Consider the following 24,253-nt stretch of genomic DNA (forward strand, 5'->3'; position numbering starts at 1 on the left):
AGTATTATACCGATATCTTTAGGCTACATCAACTGGAACGAAGAATTGAGGTATGTTGCGATCGGGTAACATACGACAGGTATCTGTATTATATGATATATGTTGGATTGGTTTGATCGATTGGAATGATAATACATGTCTATATGACTTATTTGTTGAGTTTAAGTGGCATACATGACATTGTGATTGGAATATCGATGTATAAAATAAATGTTTTGTTAACACACATCGTTTGATGCATACATCGATACATGACATGCACGTTGAGCTATGATCCTTGGATACCCTGATATGATTTGATTGGATTCTGGGGTTTGTGAACACAATGCTATGTTTGGTATTATATGACCTTTAAAAACATAGACATTTGTGGCCCCGATGATTGGATATGAGATTTGGGATTTGATGGCGCTTTGTCGACGCTATCATATGAGTATCCCTTATTGAGGCCGGTGTGCCAACTCGAGCATTGATTTGATAGCGATTCGTTTGATTCTGACATGTGCTTAGTGGATGGGCATTTGACCTGATACCTCCACAATATACATGCATTGCATACCATATATCATTGTTTAGATACTTGTGGCATATATGATGGTTGTTCCATACGGAGCTTTGCTCACCCCCAAGGGGGGCTGTTGTTGTCTTTGTATGTGGACAATGGCAGGTACTCCAGGATATCAGGAAACCGGAGAGGGTACTTTTGGAGGGAGCCACAGCTTAAGCTGAGGTTTTATGTTTATGTCTTGTTCCCAGTATATATGTATATGTATCTATATACCGGGGCATGTCCCGAGGATATGAGTTGTTTGTAAATGATTGATTTTGATTATGTGTGGGCATGTTTATGATGTGAGATGAAATACTATATTTAGTATTCAAATAAAATGATTTGGGCTCATTGTAAAGAAAATTTTAAACCCGTTTTCCGCTGTAATTAGTTAACCCTAATTAAAGTGCATTGTAATAACGATTAGGAGCTAAAGCCCCCACACAGAGTGGTATCAGAGCATAGCTGGGAATGCTCGATTGAGTTTTGTGTACACTTGCTTAGGCTCAAATGAATTGTGCGCATGTGTTTGATTTATTTGTATTACTTGCTCTTACTTGATTTGATTTGAGTAAGTATCTGATGAGATTGATGATATGAGATGATGATGATGTGAAATTGATATGGATTTGTGATATTCATCTTTTAATTTTAGATGGATCCCACAAATGAAACTGCGAGTAGCAGTACTGAGAGAATAGTTGGGCAATTTGAAGGATTGTCCATGGATGTAGTGATGGCTCGATTCCAGGATTTGAAACCACCGAGGTTCTTTGGCACTGAGAGTGCTGAAAGAGGCAGAGGCCTGGCTGAAAGATATCGAGCACTTATTTAATATTGTTGAATATTCCAAAGCTCGGAGACTGAAACTCGCTCTTTATCAATTGAAAGATCGATCTAAATCTTTGTGGGAAGCCGCTGAGATTGGATTGAAAGAAGCCGGGATTGAAGTCACATGGGATGTCTTCAAGGCCCAGTTTTTGGAGCAGTATTCCCCTCCTTCTTATTATACTGCACAGGAGAATGAATTTAATAATCTGCAGCAGGGAACGATGACTGTTGCAGAATATGCTTCGAAGTTTTCTACTCTGTTGAAGTATGCACCTCACGTAGCTGGGAATGCGAAGGCAAAATATAACAGGTTTGTGAATGGATTACATCCTGCTATATATACTTATGTTGTTTTGGATTGCCTACCAGCTACGCAGAGGCAGTTGAACGAGCCAAGGCAGCCGAGGCTGGACTTAGGCGAGGAGGACCACAGTATACTCCTCCACCTCCAGTGTCAGCTCAGCAGCCTACTTTACGGCCGAGAGGTAAGAAGTTTAAGAAGACTGGTTCTGTTTCCTCGTCTTCTTCGAGTTCGAGTAGATCCCAGAGAGGGAGTCCTGTGATTGCTCCCTACTGTAGCCATTTTCGGGGTAAACATACTATCGAGCAGTGTCGAGGTATGTTTGGTACTTGTTATCAGTGTGGGCAGGAAAGCCAATTCTCTTCAGTATGTCCGAACAGGGGTACGACTTCTGCTCAACCCCATCAAGATTTAGAGGTGGCCCTAGTATGATGAGATCTGTTGTTCCTGTTCCCTCTTTTCAACAGTCGAGTGTCCCACGATATCGATGACCGGGTGGTCAGAGTGCCCAAGTTCCCCCTCAAGTGAGAGTGTACGCCATAACCGAGGATCAGGGGAGAGAAGCTCCTGGTGGCATGATTGCAGGTATTTGCACGCTTTGCGATTATCCTGCACGTGTTTTATTTGATACATGAGCATCTCATTCATTCAAATCTCATGCATTTGTTGCATCTCACGATATTGAGTGTACTCCGTTGTATGATACTTTGTCGATAGCCACGCCAGCAGGGAAGATTATTTTGTCTGAGCAAGTTGTGCATAATTGTGTATTGATATATGAGTACAATGTGGTATTTCTAAATTTGATTGTCCTTCCAATGCACGACTTTGATTGTATTGTTGGCATGGATATCTTGACGACAAATCGAGCTTCTATTGATTGTTGTCATGGAGTGGTTCGATTTCGACCGATTGATGGATCCAAGTGGAATTTTTATGGCAAGGGTTCCCAAGCCAAAGAATTGTTGACGACAAATAGAGCTTCTATTTATTGTTATCTTATCTACGCTATTGATATCTCTAAGAAGGAGCCTTCCTTATCTGAGATTCCTGTTGCGAAAGAATTCTCGGATGTATTTCCCGATGAGATTCCTGATTTTCTTCCTCATCGAGAAGTTGAGTTTAGTATTGATCTTGTGCCGGGGACTGCGCCTATTTCTAAAGCTCCTTATCGCATGGCACCTCTGGAATTGAAAGAATTGAAAGAACAATTACAGGATCTTCTCGATAAGGGATATATTCGACCAAGTGTATCACCTTGGGGAGCTCCGATCTTATTTGTTCGAAAGAAAGATGGTACTATGCGAATGTGTATCGATTATAGGCAACTGAATCGGGCTGCTGTGAAAAACAAGTACCCACTTCCTCGTATTGATGATTTATTGGATCAGCTTCAGGGTACTTCTGTTTACTCTAAGATTGATCTTCGTTCTGGATATCATCAAGTACGAGTTCGAGATAAAGATGTGCCTAAGACTGCTTTTCGTACGAGGTATGGCCATTATGAATTCTTGGTTATGCCTTTCGGTCTCACAAATTCTCCTGCTATATTTATGGATTTAATGAATCGTGTCTTCCGAGATTATCTTGACCAATTCGTTATCGTCCTTATTGATGATATTCTTGTATATTCGAAATCGAAAAAGGAGCATGCTGAACATTTGAGACCGGTACTTCAAACTCTTCGTATTAGTCATTTATATGCCAAATTGTCCAAATGCGAATTCTGGATGGACAAAGTTGTATTCTTAGGCCACGTCATTTCGAGACATGGCATATCTGTTGATCCTGCAAAGGTCGAAGCTGTATTGAATTGGCCGAGACCTACGAATGTTCCTGAGATTCGTAGCTTCATAGGTTTAGCTGGATATTATCATCGCTTTATTGAAGGATTTTCGAAAATAGCTAAACCTATTACTCAACTGACACAGAAGAATCAACGATTCATTTGGTCAGATGAATGTGAAGCTAGTTTTCTTGAATTGAAGACTGAGATTGACCACAGCACCTGTGCTTACTATTCCCTCAGGTACCGGAGGATTTGTGGTGTGTACAGATGCGTCTGGTAAAGGGTTGGGCTGTGTTCTGATGCAACATGGAAAAGTGGTTGCTTTTGCGTCTCGTCAATTGAAATCTCATGAAACACGTTATCCTGTTCATGATCTTGCATTGGCTGCCATTGTATTTGCTTTGAAGATTTGGCGCCATTATTTGTACGGAGAAAAAAGTTTGTTATCTATTCAGATCATAAGAGTCTGAAATATCTATTTTCTCAATCTGATTTGAATATAAGGCAACGCAGATGGATGGATCTCCTGAAGGATTTTGATTGTGAGATTCAATATCACCCTGGATCGGTGAATGTTACTGCGGATGCCCTTAGTCGTAAAGTACATGATTCTGTGTTAGCTTCTGTTTGTGTCGCCAAGGCACATGAGGATATATGTACTTCTGGTTGGATTTTTCACTCGAATTAAAATTCTGTCACTGTCTCAGCATTGCAAATTGAGCCGAACTTGATATCGAAAATACGAAAGGCCCAACGAAGCGATGCTGAGATCCAAAAGTCGAAAGAACTTGTATCTGTAGGACATCAGCCTGGATTCCAGATCTCTTTTGATGGTTCTTTACGACTTTATGGTCGGCTGGTAGTTCCTGATGATTCTGATTTGAAATCTGCTCTTCTTCGGGAAGCGCATTGTAGCAAATACAGTATTCACCTTGGAGGTCGAAAGATGTATTTGACATTAAGACCCCAATTCTGGTGGAAACGTATGAAGAAGGACATTGCTGAGTTTATTTCGAAATATCTTGTCTGCCAGCAAGTGAAAGCCGAGAGAATGAAACCTGGAGGATTGCTCCATAGTCTCGAAATCCCGAAATGGAATTGGAAACAGATTGCTATGGATTTTGTGACTCATTTACCTCGTTCGCCCAAGGGCTGTGATGCTATTTGGGTCATTGTTGATCGGCTTTCAAAATCTGCACATTTCATTCCATATGAGCGGATTATCCTTATAAGAGAATGACTCGTTTATACATCGAGAATATTGTGAGACTGCACGGTGTTCCAGTCTCAATTGTATCTGATCGTGATCCCAGGTTTGCTTTTAAATTCTGAGGTAGTTTCCAAGAAGCGATGGGTACGCGTTTGGCTATGAGTACTGCTTATCATCCTCAAACCGATGACCAAACCGAGCGTACGATTCAAACGTTAGAGGATATGTTGCGTGCTGTTGCTGATGGATTTCAGAATAGGATGTCAAGATGCCTTACCATTGGTTGAATTTTCTTATAATAATAGTTTTCAAACGAGTATTGGTATGGCAGCGTTTGAAGCTCTATATGGGAGACGATGTAGATCATCGTTATTCTGGGATGAGATTGGTGAGAAACAATTGACTGGACCTAAAATGATACAGGAAATGAATGATAAGGTTCAGTTAATTCGGCAGCGGATGAAAGCTGCTCAGGATCGTCAAACGAGTTATGCGAATAAACCAAGACGACCCTTGGAATTCCAGAAAGGTGATAGAGTGTTTTTGAAAATATCTCCCTTTAGAGGCACTGTTCGATTTGGCATGCGAGGGAAATTATCTCCTCGATATGTTGGTCCATACGAGATTCTTGATCGAGTTGGAGATCTAGCTTATCGGTTGGCATTGCCACCAGCTTTATCTGCCATTCACGATGTGTTTCATTTTCTATGTTGAGGAAATATGAACCAGATCCATCACATGTGATTGCACCTGATGAGGTTGAACTTGATCCTTCTCTTTCCTATGTCGAACAACTTGTTCGCATTATGGATCGAAAGAAAAAGGTATTGCGAAATAAATTGATTCCGTTGGTTCGAGTACAATGGACATGGCATGGTGTGGAAGAGTCGACGTGGGAATTGGAGAGCAAGATGCGAGATTCATATCCGCATTTGTTTGATTCTCTTCCATCTGTTCCATTGTATTCAATGTATACTGATCCGTTTACTGATTTTAGTTTTGATATGTACTATAACTGGTGACATATTATATATTTACCAATGTTATGTATATAGAGATGTTTGAGATTTCGAGGACGAAATCTTTTAAGTTGGGGAGAAATGTGAGACCCTGAGAATAAAATAGTATCGATGACATTTTTGTAAATAATTTGAAAATTATTCAATATATTTTGATGGCATTTTCTTAAATAAGTTGAAAAATAATTAATTAATTTTTTAGAATAAAATATGACATATCTTGGTCATATGAAGTCCAAATGATTTGAGATTTGGATATAACGTAGAAAACTAAAAGATATAGAAGTTTCATATTTTGAATTCGGAAAATTTGATCGTTTGACTAGTTTGAAGGGATATACCGATGTTAAAATGTTAAATAGTATATATTATTTTATTATTAATATAATATAATAATATAATAATAATATAATATAATATAATATTAAAAATAAAAAAAATAAAATAAAATTGAGACGGTGGCATTTCGTGCGACAGAGGTGAGAGACGAGAGGCGAGAGAAAGAGGAGATACGATTTTTTATTTTCTTTTCGGTCTTGTGACTTATCGGTTTATCCAATCGACGAATCGGCTTCAGTTCTGGGATCGTTGACACGAGGTCTTCGATTAGAGGTATAAATTTTATATTTTTGGTGATGTTTGAAATTCGTCGATTTTTGTAATAAATCCGATAAATTGTTAAATCATACAGAAATTGAAAATTGTTGAATATTGTATGATTTTAACGAAGAAGAGATGATTATAGTGAATGTTATTTTGAATTATTCCTAATTTATTATGATTAGGGAATTTTTATCGTTGGATTGAGATTGAAGAATTATTTGTCAGTTATTATTATTCCTGATAAATATATGCGGTAGAATAACCGACAAGAAACTAAGTTTTGAAGTAGGAATTGAATTATGTTATGATTTGAATTTGATATGAAATTTTCAAAATTTCAAAAGATGTTTGAAACTTATATTGTTGATTTGAATAATGTTATTGATTGGAATGAGTATGTTATTGATGTAGATAAAGTATTATACCGGTATCTTCAGGCTACATCAACTGGAACGAAGAATTGGGGTATGTAGCGACCGGGTAACATACGACAGGTATCTGTATTATATGATATATGTTGGATTGGTTTGATCGATTGGAATGATAAGACATGTCTATATGCCTTATTTGTTGAGTTTAGGTGGCATATGTGGGGACCCGGGCTCTAACTCGATTTTTTTTTAGATTAGTTGGACCTTTGCTAGAAAATGTGGGTCAAATTTTTGCTTTTAACATTAATTCAAATGTATATAAACATGCACAAGGTCTTTATTTATTTTATCTCTACAAACATAATATACATGTCTTGTCCAGTACATATTCAACAAACCAGTATTAAAATACAGTACATGACAAAAGTACAAACTACTAGTACATCTGCTATGCCCGATGATCACCACGCTATATCCATCTCTCATCTCTGTTGCGACCCAGATCCTGCCCTACCTGTTGTTACGCACACATACAGACACAACAACAGCCGAAAACTCCGGTGAGAATAAATCCCAGTATAAAACATGTATACATGCATGTCATGCAGTTTAATACAAATCATAACACATAATCAGTAATTATGACACATTAGTGAATACAGATAAAATTATCTGACTCTTACTCTTTAACTCGACTCGTATCTAAGTCTAGGGATCACGGTGTGAATAAGATGTAACAGGTCTCCCACCTACTCTCCCAATCGTGGTGGCGTTATATCTTATTCCTAAACTTCGGTCTGGTCTGTATCGAAATCTACAATCGGAGTGAATCTGATCCGAAGCATCGATATCACCGAACGTTTAGAAAATTGGCGTATCTACCAATGACACTCCTATCTCAATACATATATATAAATCAATATAAAGTACAAACAGAACAAGTATGTGATTTTGATGGGAAACTCAAGAATCTCATTTGAGTTGTGTCTTCCCCAAACAAACATTGAGTTATACCTTCTTGTCGTTCGTAGAAGTCGAAGTCTCGTATTCTTGATATCGAATCTGTCAAACCAAATCTGAAATGACATATATATAATGCACCATATCAACTTTTAACTCAAAAGGATACACATACGGATCAATATTCAATCTCGGTATATTTCGCCGGCATAACGGCGTATACTTGCGATACCGATCAATTCAAATCTCACCATATATCAACATATCATAATCCTCAACTCATCACCATCATAATCTACCCATTAGCATCTCAAAATTTGCAGAAATTCATACACATATATGCTGGAAATCATAACAATAGCATACGATATCTGATAATCGATCCGGTTTCGAATCTACAATCACTACAAACATATGAACACATAATCTCTATCATATCAAGCTTTCCCCAACATCTACACTTCAGAACATGCTGAAATTTAAAGATACTTACATCCATCTTGTAGCTAGTGATGAGAGGAATAAAATTCTAAATTCGGATTCAAAATCGGTTGGTTGGATTCTTCAAAATCTTATTTCTAAGATAAAATAGAGTGAGGAGGCTTCTTCTGAATTTTCTTCTCTCGGTGTTCTATGATGGCATGAAGAATGAAGATTTAGTACATTATATAGGTCCAAGCCATGTGTCAACATAAGGTTTCATGCTGGATTTCTCGCGCATATGCGCTTCCTCAGCTCGCGCATGTGCGCGAGAAGTTCTGTCTCGGCACTTAACAAATCTGCCCCTCGCGCATATGCGCCTAAGATTCTGGACGTGTCGCGCATATGCACGTATCTACTCACTCATATGCGCCGCAGGTTCTGGACATGTCGCGCATATGCGTCGGGCTGGTGGCGCATATGCGCCGAGCTCATCTCACACCAAAAATTGCATCTACTTTCTCGTCTCTTCCGGTCCGATACAATGCGTCTACAATCACCTTAATTATCAACAAAACAAATCTTATTATATAACTAAATCCTTGGACATTATATTTCTCCCCCTCTAAGAAATGATTTCGTCCTCGAAATCGACTTCAATCAATCGAAGTATATACAAGATGCAATATAATCAAAACTAAATAAATACTCACGTAATAGAAATAGCTCGGGATATCTCTGTCTCATATCTGCTTCTGTCTCCCAAGTCGCTTCCTCGATGCCATGACGACTCCATTGAACTTTTACAAGTGGAATAGTCTTCGTTCTGAGCTACTTCTCTTTCTGATCAAGAATCTGTATCGGTTGCTCAACATAACTCAACGTCTGATCAAGCTCGGCTTCGTCAGGCTGAATAACATGAGAAATATCTGGCATATATCTACGCAACATTGATACATGAAAAATGTCATGTATCCCAGATAAAGAAGGAGGAAGAGCCAGTCGATATGCTCGATCGCCAATCTTCTCCAGAATCTCGTAAGGACCGATGTATCTAGGAGACAACTTTCCACGCTTGCCAAATCTGACAATGCCTCTGAAAGGAGAAATCTTTAAAAACACTCTGTCTCCTTGTTCAAATACCAACGGTCTACATCTGATATTGGCATATTTGGCTTGTCTATCCTGAGCTGCCTTCATTCTATTCTGAATGGTCTTTACCTTCTCAGTCATTTCACGAATCATATCAGGCCCAAGTTCTGGTATCTCAAATATATCATCCCAGTACAACGAAGATCTGCACTTCTTGCCACACAAAGCTTCAAACGGTGCCATCTTGATACTCGTCTGATAGCTGTTGTTGTACGAGAATTCACAAAGTGGCAGTGAATCTTGCCAACTAGTGCCGAAATCTAGCACTACAGCTCTCAACATGTCCTCTAAAGTCTGGATAGTCCGCTATGACTGTCCATCTGTCTGGGGATGATAGGCAGTACTCAGGTGCAATGTCGTACCTAAAGCCTGTTGTAAACTGTGCCAAAAGTGTGAAGTGAATCGTGGATCACGATCTGATACGATAGACTTCGGCACACCATGCAATCTGACTACTTCTCGGACATATATCTCGGCCATCTGATCGTGTCGATATGTTATTCTGTACGGAATAAAACAAGCTGATTTGGTCAATCTGTCAATAATGACCCAAATCGCGTCACAGCCCCGGGAGGATCGAGGTAACTTCGTCACGAAATCCATGGAAATGTGATCCCATTTCCATTCTGGAATAGATAAACTCTGAAGTAAACCTCCGGGCTTCTTTCTCTCGGCCTTTACCTGTTGGCAATTCAAGCACTTAGACACAAATTCTGCAATATCTGACTTCATCTGTTTCCACCAGAATTGTGTCTTCAAATCGTTGTACATTTTCCTGCCACCAGGATGAATGCTGAATCGACAACAGTGCGCTTCTGACATAATCTGTTGTTTCAACTCTGAAACATCTGGCACTACAAGACGGTTATTCACATACAGAATATAATCATGTACCTGATACTCAGACTGATGTCCTGATCTCACCATATCAATCGATTTCTGCACATTCTGATCAGTTCTTTGGGCTTCCTTGATTGTCATAATCAAATCTGGCTCAACTTGAATCGAAGCAAGTCTCAATGGTCTACTATCTGTGTCAAATGCTAAACCAGACAAACAGCAATTTTCAACTAAATTCGAAACACATATCGTCGATAAGGATAGGGCACATACCTTTCGACTCAAGGCATCTGCTGCTGCATTTGACTTCCCTGGATAGTATTTGATTTCGCAATCAAAATCTTTCAACAAATCGAGCCATCTACGTTGTCTCATGTTCAACTCTGACTGAGAAAACAGATACTTCAGGCTCTTGTGATCAGAGTAAATCTCAAATTTCTCGCCATAAAGATAGTGACGCCAAATCTTCAATGCAAAAACGATGGCCGCCAATTCAAGGTCATGAATTTGGTATCGGGTCTCGTGTGGCTTCAGCTGTCTAGATGCATATGCTATCACATGAACTCGCTGCATAAGAACACATCCTAGCCCTCTGTGAGATGCATCACAATATACAACGAAATCGCCAGTACCTGAAGGAATCATCAAGACAGGTGCACTGGTCAGCCTCTTCTTCAACTCTAGAAAGCTAGACTCACAATCCTCAGACCATACAAACGGAGTATTCTTCTGTGTCAACTGGGTAATCGGCTTTGCAATGCTGGAGAAATCTTTGATGAATCGTCGATAGTACCCTGCCAGACCCATGAAACTGTGTATCTCAGGCACAGAAGTCGGTCTGGGCCAACTGATCACAGCTTCAAATTTACTCGGATCTACAGAAATACCGTCTCCAGATATAATATGAGCCAAGAAGACAACCTGTCTTAGCCAAAACTCACACTTTGACAGTTTAGCAAATAATCTCTCATTTCTCAACGTTTGCAACACAATTCTCAAATGATTGGCATGCTCACTCAGATTCTTAGAATACACCAAAATATCATCAATAAAAACAATCACAAACTCATCCAAATATCTCTGAAAGACACGGTTCATCAATCCCATAAACACCGCTGGAGCATTCGTTAAACCAAAAGGCATGACAACAAACTCATAATGTCCATACCTTGTTCGGAATGCTGTCTTTGGTATTTTCACATCTCTAACTCTCAACTGGTGATATCCCGATCGCAAATCAATCTTGGAATAGACAGATGATCCCCGTAACTGATCAAATAAATCGTCGATACGCGGCAATGGATATTTATTCTTCACCGTTGCTTTATTCAGTTGCCGTTATTCGATGCATAATCTCATGGAACCATCTTTCTTGCGCACGAATAGCACTAGAGCGCCCCAAGGAGATACACTGGGTCTGATATATCCCTTGGCTAGAAGATCTTCTAACTGTGCTTTCAATTCTTTCAACTCTATCGGCGCCATCCTATACGGAGCTCGAGATATAGGAACGGTACCTGGAATAAGATCAATGCTAAAATCTACCTCTCGGGCTGGGGGTAACCCTGGGATCTCATCTGGAAATACATCTGCAAACTCCCGTACTATTGGCAAATCTGCCAATGTCGGGCTCGATTTCTGTAGATCTACTGTATAGACAAGGAAGCCTTCTGCTCCTTTCTGTAACAATCTACTCATGGTCAAAGCAGATACTAAAGGAATCCGAGATCTGGAACCCTTACCAGTAGAATTTCCACTCGTCAGTCATCTCTGGTCTGAACCTGACAATCTTCTGGAAACAATCTACAGTAGCTCGATACTTGGTTAATACATCAATCCCAACAATTCAACTAAAATCAGCTATCCCAAGCACAATACAATCTAAGTCAAGCTCATGACCCTCAAACTGTAGTATACAATGTCTAACTGAAGTCACAGATATAAGACCACTTCCCAACGGAGAAGAAATAGACACTAAAGTCGATAATGACTCGACAGGCAATGAATGCAACAATGCAAAACGTTCTGCTATCAATGTATGTGAAGCACCTGTATCTATCAATACATAGGCAGGATAACCACAAAGAAAACAGTTACCTGCAATCACATCGTCTGGTGCATCTTGGGCCTGCTCCTCCGTCAATGCAAACACCTCAGCCTGTTGTCTGGGAGGTTGGCTCACTGTCTGGCCACCTCTGGCTCTAGGCTGGGACTGTGTAGGCGTTGGCTGAAAGGAATGGACAGACGAAGCTTGCCTCTCAGGCTGAGTCACTGATGCAGATGACCCTGCACCCTGAAATCTCTGTGCACCTCTCTGTGGACAGACATTGGCGAAATGTCCCTGTTGCCTACATATGTTACATCTGCCCATCACTCCTTGACACTGCTCTGTGGCATGTCGTCCTCCACAAGAACGGCAGTATACACCTGCATACTCTGCACTCTGACCAGGACCTCCCTGTCGGGGTCCACTGGAGCTCGACGAACTGCTCCCTAATCTCTTGAACTGCTTGCCTTTAGCTTTCAAAGAATCTTTCTTGCTACTACTACTGCTTCCACTATCAAATCGAGGAGGAGGTGGTGGAAACTGTGCGGCGGGCTGTGGCTGTCTCTGACTCTGAGCACTATAGGAAGCTCCTCGCTGCCTAATCAAGCCAGCCTCTGCTCCTTTCGCTCTGTTCAGTGCATCAGAAAAGGTGTTGGGTCGTCCCGTGTTCACCAAAGTAAAAATATCAGGGTTTAAACCATTGATGAACTGGTCCGCGACCGCTTCGTCATTTCCTGCCACGTGTGGCGCAAATCGAAGCAAGGAAGAAAACTTGGCAACATACTCTTCTATGTTCCATTGCCCCTGTCTCAAGTTGGAAAATTATGTCCCTTTGTCTTTTCGATAGGAGACTGGAAAGAAACGTTGATAAAATTCATCCTTGAATACCTTCCAAATAATATCAATACCTCTATGCTCCAATGCTCGTTTCGTGGTAAGCAACCAACTCTTGGCCACTTCTTGTAACTGATGCCCAATCAACTTCACTCTTCGTTCATCTGTATAGGCAAGAGATTCAAACAGCATCTCTATATCATCTAACCAGCTCTCACAATGCACTGCATTCTCCGTGCCCTTCAAAGTCGGGGGATGGAATGACTGAAACCTCTTTAATAACGTCTCCATAGGTGTCGCAGTAACGTCCATCTGAGTACCTGACGTACTACCTTGTTCTGGCACTTGACCTGCAGCTGGTTGTGGTATTCTTCTAGGCGGCATATCTGATTATCAAACAGATTAGTACACAGTCTATACATTCTGTCTCAGCCCTCCTCTGATCATATACCTCTGATCCAGAATCGGTTCTGATTCAGTCTTTACAAGTACATGCTGTAAATCAATTCAGATAACAATACAACATGTAATAGGGAAAGCAATAAATCATGCTAGCACATCAAAAGCAAGGAAGAAGACTCGATCTACCCCGATCATTCTATTCTATCTCAGTCTACATAACCTACGGCTCTGATACCACCTGATGTGGGGACCCGAGTTCTAACTCGATTCTTTTTGGGATTAGTTGGACCTTTGCTAGAAAATGTGGGTCAATTTTTGCTTTTAACATTAATTCAAATGTATATAAACATGCACAAGGTCTTTATTTATTTTATCTCTACAAACATAATATGCATGTCTTGTCCAGTACATATTCAACAAACCAGTATTAAAATACAGTACATGACAAAAGTACAAACTACTAGTACATCTGCTATGCCCGTGATCACCACGCTATATCCATCTCTCATCTTTGTTGCGACCCAGATCCTGCCCTACCTGTTGTTACGCACACATACAGACACAACAACAGCCGGAAACTCCGGTGAGAATAAATCCCAGTATAAAACATGCATGCATGCAGTTTAATACAAATCATAACACATAATCAGTAATTATGACACATTAGTGAATACAGATAAAACAATCTGAATCTTACTCTTTAACTCGACTCGTATCTAAGTCTAGGGATCCCGGTGTGAATAAGATGTAACAGGTCTCCCACCTACTCTCCCAATCGTGGTGGCGTTATATCTTATTCCTAAACTTCGGTCTGGTCTGTATCGAAATCTACAATCGGAGTGAATCTGATCCGAAGCATCGATATCACCGAACAGTTTAGAAAATTGGCGTATCTACCTATGACACTCCTACCTCAGTACATATATAAAAATCAATATAAAGTACAAACAGAACAAGTATGTGATTTTGTTGGGAAACTCAAATTGAATCTCATTTGAGTTGTGTCTTCCCCAAACAAACATTGAGTTATACCTTCTTGTCATTCGTAGAAGTCGAAGTCTCGTATTCTTGATATCGAATATGTCAAACCAAATCTGAAATGACATATATATAATGCACCATATCAACTTTTAACTCAAAAGGATACACATACGGATCAATATTCAATCTCGGTATATTTCGACGGCATAACGGCGTATACTTGCGATACCGATCAATTCAAATCTCACCATATATCAACATATCATAATCCTCAACTCATCACCATCATAATCTACCCATTAGCATCTCAAAATTTGCAGAAATTCATACACATATATGCTGGAAATCATAACAATAGCATACGATATCCGATAATCGATCCGGTTTCGAATCTACAATCACTACAAACATATGAACACATAATCTCTGTCATATCAAGCTTTTCTCAACATCTACACTTCAGAACATGCTGAAATTTAAAGATACTTACATCCTCTTGTAGCTAGTGATGAGAGGAATAAAATTCTAAATTCGGATTCAAATTCGGTTGGTTGGATTCTTCAAAATCTTATTTCTAAGATAAAATAGAGTGAGGAGGTTTCTTCTGAATTTCCTTCTCTCGGTGTTCTCTGATGGCATGAAGAATGAAGATTTTGTACATTATATAGGTCCAAGCCATGTGTCAACATAAGGTTTCATGCTGGGTTTCTCGCGCATATGCACGGGTCTACTCGCGCAAATGCGCCGAAGATTCTGGACGTGTCGCGCATATGCGCGTATCTACTCGCGCATATGCGCCGCAGGTTCTGGACATGTCGCGCATATGCGCCGGGCTGGTGGCGCATATGCGCCGAGCTCATCTCACACCAAAAATTGCATCTACTTTCTCATCTCTTCCGGTCCGATACAATGCGTCTACAATCACCTTAATTATCAACAAAACAAATCTGATTATGATAACTAAATCCTCGGGCCTTACAGCATACATGACATTGTGATTGGAATATCGATGTATAAAATAAATGTTTTGTTAACACACATCGTTTGATGCATACATCGATACATGACATGCACGTTGAGCTATGATCCTTGGATACCCTATATATGATTTGATTGGATTCTGGGGTTTGTGAACACAATTATATGTTTGGTATTATATGACCCTTAAAAACATAAATATTTGTGGCCCCGATGATTGGATATGAGATTTGGGATTTGGTGGCGCTTTGTCGACGCTATCATACGAGTATCCCTTATTGAGGCCGGTGTGCCAGCTCGAGCATTGATTTGATAGCGATTCGTTTGATTCTGACATGTGCTCAGTGGATGGGCATTTGACCCGATACCTCCACGACATACATGCATTGCATACCATATATCATTGTTTAGATACTTGTGGTATATATGATGGTTGTTTCATACGGAGCTTTGCTCACCCCCAAGGGGGGCTGTTGTTGTCTTTGTATGTGGACAATGGCAGATACTCCAGGATATCAGGAGACCGGAGAGGGTACTTCTGGAGAGAGCCACAGCTTAAGCTGAGGTTTTATGTTTATGTCTTGTTCCCACTATATATGTATATGTATCTATATACCGGGGCATGTCCCGAGGATATGAGTTGTTTGTATATGATTGGTTTTGATCATGTGTGGGCATGTTTATGATGTGAGATGAAATACTATATTTAGTATTCAAATAAAATTATTTGGGCTCACTGTAAAGAAAATTTTAAACCCGTTTTCCGCTGTAATTAGTTAACTCTAATCAAAGTGCATTGTAATAACGATTAGGAGCTAAGGGCCCCACATAGTACATCATCACGAACCTGATATTCTTATTGATGCCCTGATCTGACCATCAATATCGAGTTCTGAACATTTTTATCAACTTTCTGGGCTTCTTTAATTCTAACAATCAACTCTGGTTCAACTTGAATGGCATACAATCTCAAAGGTTGACAATCTGTGTCAAATACTAATCCAGACAAACAGCAATCTTCAATCAAATTCTAAACACCAATCGTCGATAAGGATAAAGAACATATCTTTCGACTCAGTGTATCAGCTGCTACATTGGATTTTCCATGATAATATTTGATTTCACAATCAAAATCTTTCAGTAATTCAAGCCATCTTCGTTGCCTCATATTCCGTTCTGACTGTGAAATAGATACTTCAAACACTTGTGATAAGAATAAATCTCAAATTTCTCACCGTATAGGTAGTGTCTCCAAATCTTCAATGCAAATACGATGGCAGCCAATTCAAGATCATGAATCGGGTAGCGAGTCTCATGTGGTTTAAATTATCTCGAGGCATAGGCAATAACATGTCCTCGCTGCATCAAAACACAACCTATTCCTCTGTGAGAAGCATCACAATAAAAAATAAAATCACCAGTACCTGATGGAATAGTCCATACAGGAGCGCTGGTTAATCTATTCTTCAACTCCAGAAAACTGGATTCACAAACCTCTGACCAAACAAATGGGGCATTCTTCTGAGTCAAATGAGTAATCGGCTTAGCAATGCTGGAAAAATCTTTAATGAATCAACGATAGTATCCTGCTAAACCCATAATACTGCGTATTTCTGGCAATGATGTCGGTCTAGGCCAAGTGATCACTGCCTCAACTTTGCTAGGATCATCAGAAATACCATCTCCAGATATAATGTGTCCCAAAAATATCACTTGCTTCAGCCAAAACTCACATTTAGACAGCATAGCATACAATTTCTCAGTTCTCAGAATCTTCAATACAGTTCTCAGATGCTCAGCATGATCATTCAAATTCTTTGAATAAATCAGAATATCATCAATAAAGATAATCACAAAATCATCAAGATATCTCTGAAATATATGGTTCATCCAACCCATAAATACAGCTGGAGCATTCGTTAAACCAAACGGCATGACAATAAACTCATAGTGGCCATACCTGGTTCTGAAATCTGTCTTCGATATATCAGAATCTCTGACTCTCAACTGATGATATCCAGATCTCAGATCGATCTTGGAATAAACAGAAGAACCCTGCAACTGATCAAATAAATCATCGATACGAGGCAAAAGATATTTATTCTTTATCGTAGCCTTGTTCAATTGCCGATAGTCAATGCAGAGTCTCATTTAACCGTCTTTCTTTCTAACAAACAGTACTTGAGCACCCCAAGGAGAAACACTCGGTCTGATGTAACCCTTGGCCAGTAAATCTTTTAGCTGCTCTTTCAGTTCTTTCAATTCAATCGGTGCCATTCTAAATAGAGTTTTAGAAATAGGAACTGTACCGGATATCAATTCAATACTGAAGTCTATTTCTCGGATTGAAGGCAAACCCGGAATCTCATCTGCAAAGACATCAGCAAACTCATATACCATTGCCAAATCTGCCAATGACGGGCTCGATTTCAGTACATCTACTGAATACACAAGGAATCCCTCTGCTCCTTTATGTAATAATCGAGTCATAGACAACACCGATATCAAAGGAATTCTAGCTCTAGAACCCTTACCGTAAAATTTCCATTCATCAGCCATATCGGGTCTGAATCTCACAATCTTCTGGAAACAATCTACGGTAGCCCCATATTTGGTCAGCATATCGATCCCAATAATGCAGTCAAAATCGGACAAACCGAGTACAATACAATCTAACTCAATCTCATTCCCATCATATTGCAGTATACAACGTTTAACATACTTCACTGATATAAAACCTCTTCCCAAAGGTGAAAAGACAGATACTAAAGTAGATAATGACTCGACAGGAAAATCATGTATCTATGCAAATCGCTCAGAAATAAACGTATGGGATGCACCCGTATCAATCAATACATAAGCAGAGTAACCACAAAGAGAACAGTTACCTGCAACAACATCATCTGGTGCTTTCTGGGCCTGTTCTTCAGTCAAAGCAAATACTCTGGCCTGCTGTCTCGGAGGCTGGATAATAGTCTAGCTTCCTCCTGGCCTCGGCTGTGACTGAGTAGTAGGGGATGGCTGGAAGGAGTGAACAGCTGATGATCGTCTATCAGTCTCCCTGGGATCGTTGAGAACTTCGCTGTGGACAGACTATAGCAAACTGTCCCTGCTGTCTACAGATATTGCAACTACCAAACACTCCTTGGAGTTGCTCTGTGGAATGTCTCCCTCCACTAGTTCTGCAATAGACCCCGGTAAAACTCTTGCTCTGTCGTGAACCACTGGAGCTAGATGAACTACTACCAAACTTCTTGAACTGTTTGCCTCGGGCTTTCAAATGATCTTTCTTCCCACTGCTGCTACCACCACTGTCAAATCTAGGAGGGGGTTGGTGGAATGGGACTACAAGTTGTGGCTGTTTCGGCGGTGGAGCGACATACGAAGCTCCCTTCTGTCTAATCAAACCTGCTTCTGCTCCTTTCGCTCTATTCAGAGCATCAGCAAAGTTATTCGGTCGCCCGACATTTACCATTGTAAAGATCTCGGGATTCAGCCCATTGATAAACTGATCAGCAACAGCTTCATCATTCTCAGCAACATGCGGAGCAAATCGTAACAAGGTAGAGAATTTGGCTACATATTCTTCTATATTCAACTGACCTTGTCTCAGATAAGCAAACTCTGCACCCTTGTCTTTTATGTACGAAACAGGGAAAAATCTTTGATAAAATTCAGTCTTAAAGATCTTCCAAGTAATAACTGTACCTCGATGCTCCAAAGCCCTCTTGGTCGTGAGCCACCAATTCTTTGCAACGTCATGCAACTGGTGCCCAATCAGTCTAACTCTTCGTTCGTCTAGTGTAATCAAGTGAATCAAACAGCATCTCAATAACATCTAACCAACTCTCACAGTCAACAGAAGTCTTAGTGCCATTCAGATTCGGTGGTTTAAACGACTGAAATCTCTTCAGCAGTGTTTCCATGGGTGTCGCTGTAACATCCATCAGATTAGTAAAAGTACTACTGTAAGGCCCGAGATTATATCATTTTAACCCGATTTTATTTAATTTACGAATTTTGGAATGATGAATTAAATTCCACGATTTTTGTAATTAATGAGGATTGAAATGGAATTAAAAAGAGTTTTGAGGACCAAATTGCAAATAGTGAAGAATTCAGGGTCTAAAGTGCAATATTGGCTTGAGTGGGACACTTCGCATACCATGCTTGCTTGAGATATATATTCTCATCTCCCTCGGCATCTACAGGAAGAAAGAGTCGAGACTTTCCAGAAAATTTCTCTCAAGCTTCATTTGATACTAGAATTGTGATTTTTCATGTACCGGTGATCCGATTTTTAATCCGAACACAGTTCTGTGATCCTCTCGTCAACGGCTACAACAGAACGTAAGTTTTATTGATTTCTGACATGATTTGAAATTAGGAGATTAAAAGAATTAGATATGATTCATATAAGGTGTTCTTGCGATATCAGTAATCGTATATTTGAAGTCAGATCGAAGAACAGACCGTTTATGCAATTGTTATGATTTTTCAGATATTGGATTGAAATTATTCAAATTTCTACGATCATGGATTATTTCGACTATTGGTTATGATTTGTAATTGATATCTGTTGATATTGTACTGACGGGGATATCGGGATTGTGCCGTTATGCCGTTGATTTGAATTAGATTCAAATTGATCAGATTCAGTATTGAATTGGGAATGGAATGTTGATATTATTATTCTCAATATGTCATTTCAGATTGACAGAGACAGTCTTGAATTCAGAACTTCCAATTCTTTAGACCGAGATTACGAAAGAAATGTATAAGTAAATGTGGTATCGGGAGAATGACTCAAGTAGATATATTTGAGTTTCCCTAAATCACATACTTATTGTTATTATATGCATTGATTTGATTTGATATGCTTGTTCTATTGATTTATAGAAAGCACATATTAGATGAGTATTAGACGAGTGATCTTGTGACAGAAGTGCCTGATAGTGGTGGAATCGCCACGGGCACATTGCACGATGTCACAGGATAGTGAACTGGCGATAGTGCCAAAGTCTGTGACGAATAGGTCAAGACACTGGATGTTTGGTTATATCGACGTGGATAGAATTTGAGTTTCTTCTATTACTATTTGTCGATATAAGAATGCCAACGTCTGGAAACCAGGATCCCTAGACTAGGATTGAGTCTAGTCTGAGTCATGGAGTCACGAGTACGATTGACAGTTTTATATTGATTATGTTCTAAATTTTGATACATGATGTTGTTATCTATTCATGCTTTTATATTTATCATATGATTGCATGTTTCGTTGATTTATACTGGGATGTACTTCTCACCGGAATTATCCGGCTGTTGTCGTGTTTGTATGTGTGCATGACAACAGGTGGGACAGGTTCAGGGTTGAGGAGATGAAAAGAGATCGTGATTAGAGTGGAGACTACGGACTTGGACTAGAGATAAGGTTTGGACACTTGACATTTAGTTGTTAAACCTTAGTTTGAATTATTGTATATATAGTACAAGATTTGTACTTTAATAATGATATGTATATTAGATTGAATCCCATTACATTCCGCATTTAAAAAAAATATTTAGACCGTGTTTATTATAATTGATTAAATTGTCCCAATGATGATTAAGAGTATGATTAGCGTCCGGGTCCCCACAACAGGTGGTATCAGAGCGATAGATCCTTTAGATTGAGATAGGAGCTAGTGAGCGGGGTAGATTGAGTTTTCTTTCCTGCTTTTGAATGCTAGCATGTCTTACTGCTTTAATACATGTTACTTGTTTATCTGATGTGATATGGTAATATGTTTTATTGATAATGAATCAGCATCGATTCTAGATTAGCAGTAAGATGATCGAAGGAGGACTGAAATATAATTATTGTTTGGGATTACTAATCCTTTTGATTATCAGATATGCCTCCGAGAAGAATACCAGAACAGGTTAGTACTTCGAATCCTCCAATGGACGTTACAGCCACTCCGATGGAGACATTATTGAAAAGATTTCAGTCATTCCATCCACCAACTCTGAAAGGTACCGAGACTTCAGTGGATTGTGAGAGTTGGCTAGACGACATTGAGATGCTGTTTGAGTCCCTGGATTACATCGATGAGAGGAGAGTGAAACTGATAGGGCACCAGTTACACGACGTTGCAAAGAACTGGTGGATCACGACTAAGAAGGCATTGGAGCATCGAGGTACGACTATTACCTGAAATGTGTTCAGAACTGAATTTTATCAGAGGTTCTTTCCAGTGTCGTACAGGAAGGACAAGGGAGCCGAATTCGCCAATTTGAGATAGGACCAGCTAAGCATTGAGGAGTATGTGGCCAAGTTCTCGACCTTGTTGCGGTTTGCTCCACATGTGGCCGAAAATGGCGAGGCCATTGCTGATCAATTCATTAATGGTCTGAATCCTGAAATCTTTACCTTGGTGAATACCGGGAGGCCAAACCATTTTACTGATGCCTTGAACCGAGCCAAGGGAGCAGAAGCCGGTCTGATGAGACAGAGAGGAGCTTCGTTTGCGCCTCTAGCACCGAGACCAGAGCAACCACCTCCTCGATTTGAGAGTGGCAGTGGTAGTGGAAAGAAAGACTTCTTGAAAGATAAAGGGAAGCACTTTAAGAGATCTGGAAGCATTTCATCCAGTTCTAGTGGCTCGAGACAGACTGGTCATGGCCAGAGTTATACAAGACCTTATTGCAGCACTTGTGGAGGGAAGCATTCCACAGAGCAGTGCCGAGGAGTGTTTAGCAGTTGCCGTATCTGTAGGCAACAGGGACACTTTGCGAGAGTATGTCCCCAGAGAGGTTCTCAGGGATCCCAGGGTGCCGAGTCATCTGGATCAGTAGCTCAGACTGGTAGACGACCACCGTCTGTAGTGCACTCTTTCCAGCCAGCCCCATCTCAGTCACAGCCGAGGCCAGGAGGTAGTTAGACAGTTGGACAGCCTCCTAGACAGCAGGCCATAGTGTTCGCTTTTACTGAGGAGCAGGCTCAGGATGCACCAGATGACGTTGTGGCAGGTAACTGTTTTATTTCTGGTTATCTTGCTTATGTATTGATTGATACTGGTGCATCACATACATTTATTTCTGAGAAATTTGCATTGAGTCATGCATTGCCTATTGAGTCATTGTCTGCGGTAGTGTCTATCTCTTTTCCATTGGGACATGTTTGATATCAGTGAAGTCTGTTAGATCTTGTATACTGCAGTATGATGGCCATGAGATTGAGTTAGACTGTATTGTGCTGGGGATATCTGATTTTGATTATATTATCGGTATCGATATGTTGACCAAGTACAGGGCTACAGTCGATTGTTTCCACAAGATTGTAAGATTCAGACCGGAGATGGCTGATGAGTGGAAATTTTATGGTAAGGGTTCTCGAGCCAGAATTCCTTTGATATCTGCTATGAATATGACTCGATTATTGCAGAAAGGAGTGGATGGATTCCTTGTCTATTCAGTTGATTTACTGAAATCGAGTCCATCATTGGCGGACTTGCCAGTGGTGTGTGAGTTTGCTGATGTCTTCCCAGATGAGATTCCTGGTTTACCTCCGATTCGAGAGATAGACTTCAGCATTGAGTTGATGTCAGGTACAGTTCCGATATCTAAAGCTCCATACCGAATGGCACCGATTGAGTTGAAAGAACAGTTGGAGGATTTACTGGCCAATGGGTATATTAGACCGAGTGTATCTCCTTGGGGTACACCAGTACTGTTTGTGAGAAAAAAAGATGGTTCGATGAGGCTTTGTATCGATTACCGGCAACTGAACAAAGCAACGGTAAAGAACAAATATCCCTTGCCTCGCATTGATGATTTGTTTGATCAGTTGCAGGGTTCTTCAGTGTATTCCAAGATCGATTTGAGATCTGGATACCATCAGCTGAGAGTCAGGGATTCTGATATCTCAAAGACAGCATTCAGAACCAGGTATGGACACTATGAATTTATTGTCATGCCGTTTGGTTTGACGAATGCACCGGCTGTATTTATAGGATTGATGAACCGTGTCTTTCAGAGATATCTTGATGAGTTTGTAATCATATTCATTGATGACATTCTGATTTTTTCCAAGAATATGATTGAGCATGCAGAACATCTGAGAACTGTGTTGAAAACATTGAGAGCTGAGAAATTGTATGCTAAACTGTCGAAATGCGAGTTTTGGTTGAAACAGGTAGTATTTCTGGGTCACATTATATCCGGAGACGGTATTTCTGTTGATCCCAGTAAGGTTGAAGCCGTGATTTCTTGGCCGAGACCGACTTCTGTGCCAGAAATTCGCAGTTTTATGGGTTTGGCAGGATATTATCGACGTTTTATCAAAGATTTTTCTAGCATTGCCAAGCCAATTACACAGTTGACTCAGAAGAATGCACCGTTTGTTTGGACAAAAGACTGTGAATCCGGTTTTCTGGAGTTGAAGAAGAGGTTGACCAGTGCTCCAGTATTGACTATCCCCTCAGGTACTGGCGACTTTGTTGTTTATTGTGATGCATCTCACCGAGGATTGGGCTGTGATTTTGGATGCAGCGAGGGCATGTGATCGCTTATGCCTTGAGACAGCTGAAACCCCATGAATCTCGTTACCCAATTCATGTTCTTGAATTCGCTGCCATTGTCTTCGCATTGATATGGCGACATTATCTATACGGTGAGAAGTTTGAGATCTATTCTGATCATAAGAGCCTGAAGTATCTGTTTTCACAGTCCGAGCTAAATATGAGGCAGCGGAGATGGCTTGATTTGCTTAAGGATTTCGATTGTGAAATCAAGTACCATCCTGGAAAATCCAATGCAGCAACTGATGCACTGAGTCGAAAGGTATGTTCTTTATCCTTGTCGACGATTGGTGTTTCGAATTTGATTGAAGACTGCTGTTTATCTGGATTGACATTTCAAACAGATCGTCAACCTCTGAGATTAGGTGCTATTCGAATTGAACCAGGACTGATAGTGTGAATTA

This window comes from Primulina tabacum, chromosome 7 (assembly GCF_025594145.1).
Source record: "Primulina tabacum isolate GXHZ01 chromosome 7, ASM2559414v2, whole genome shotgun sequence".
Classification (NCBI taxonomy): domain Eukaryota; kingdom Viridiplantae; phylum Streptophyta; class Magnoliopsida; order Lamiales; family Gesneriaceae; genus Primulina; species Primulina tabacum.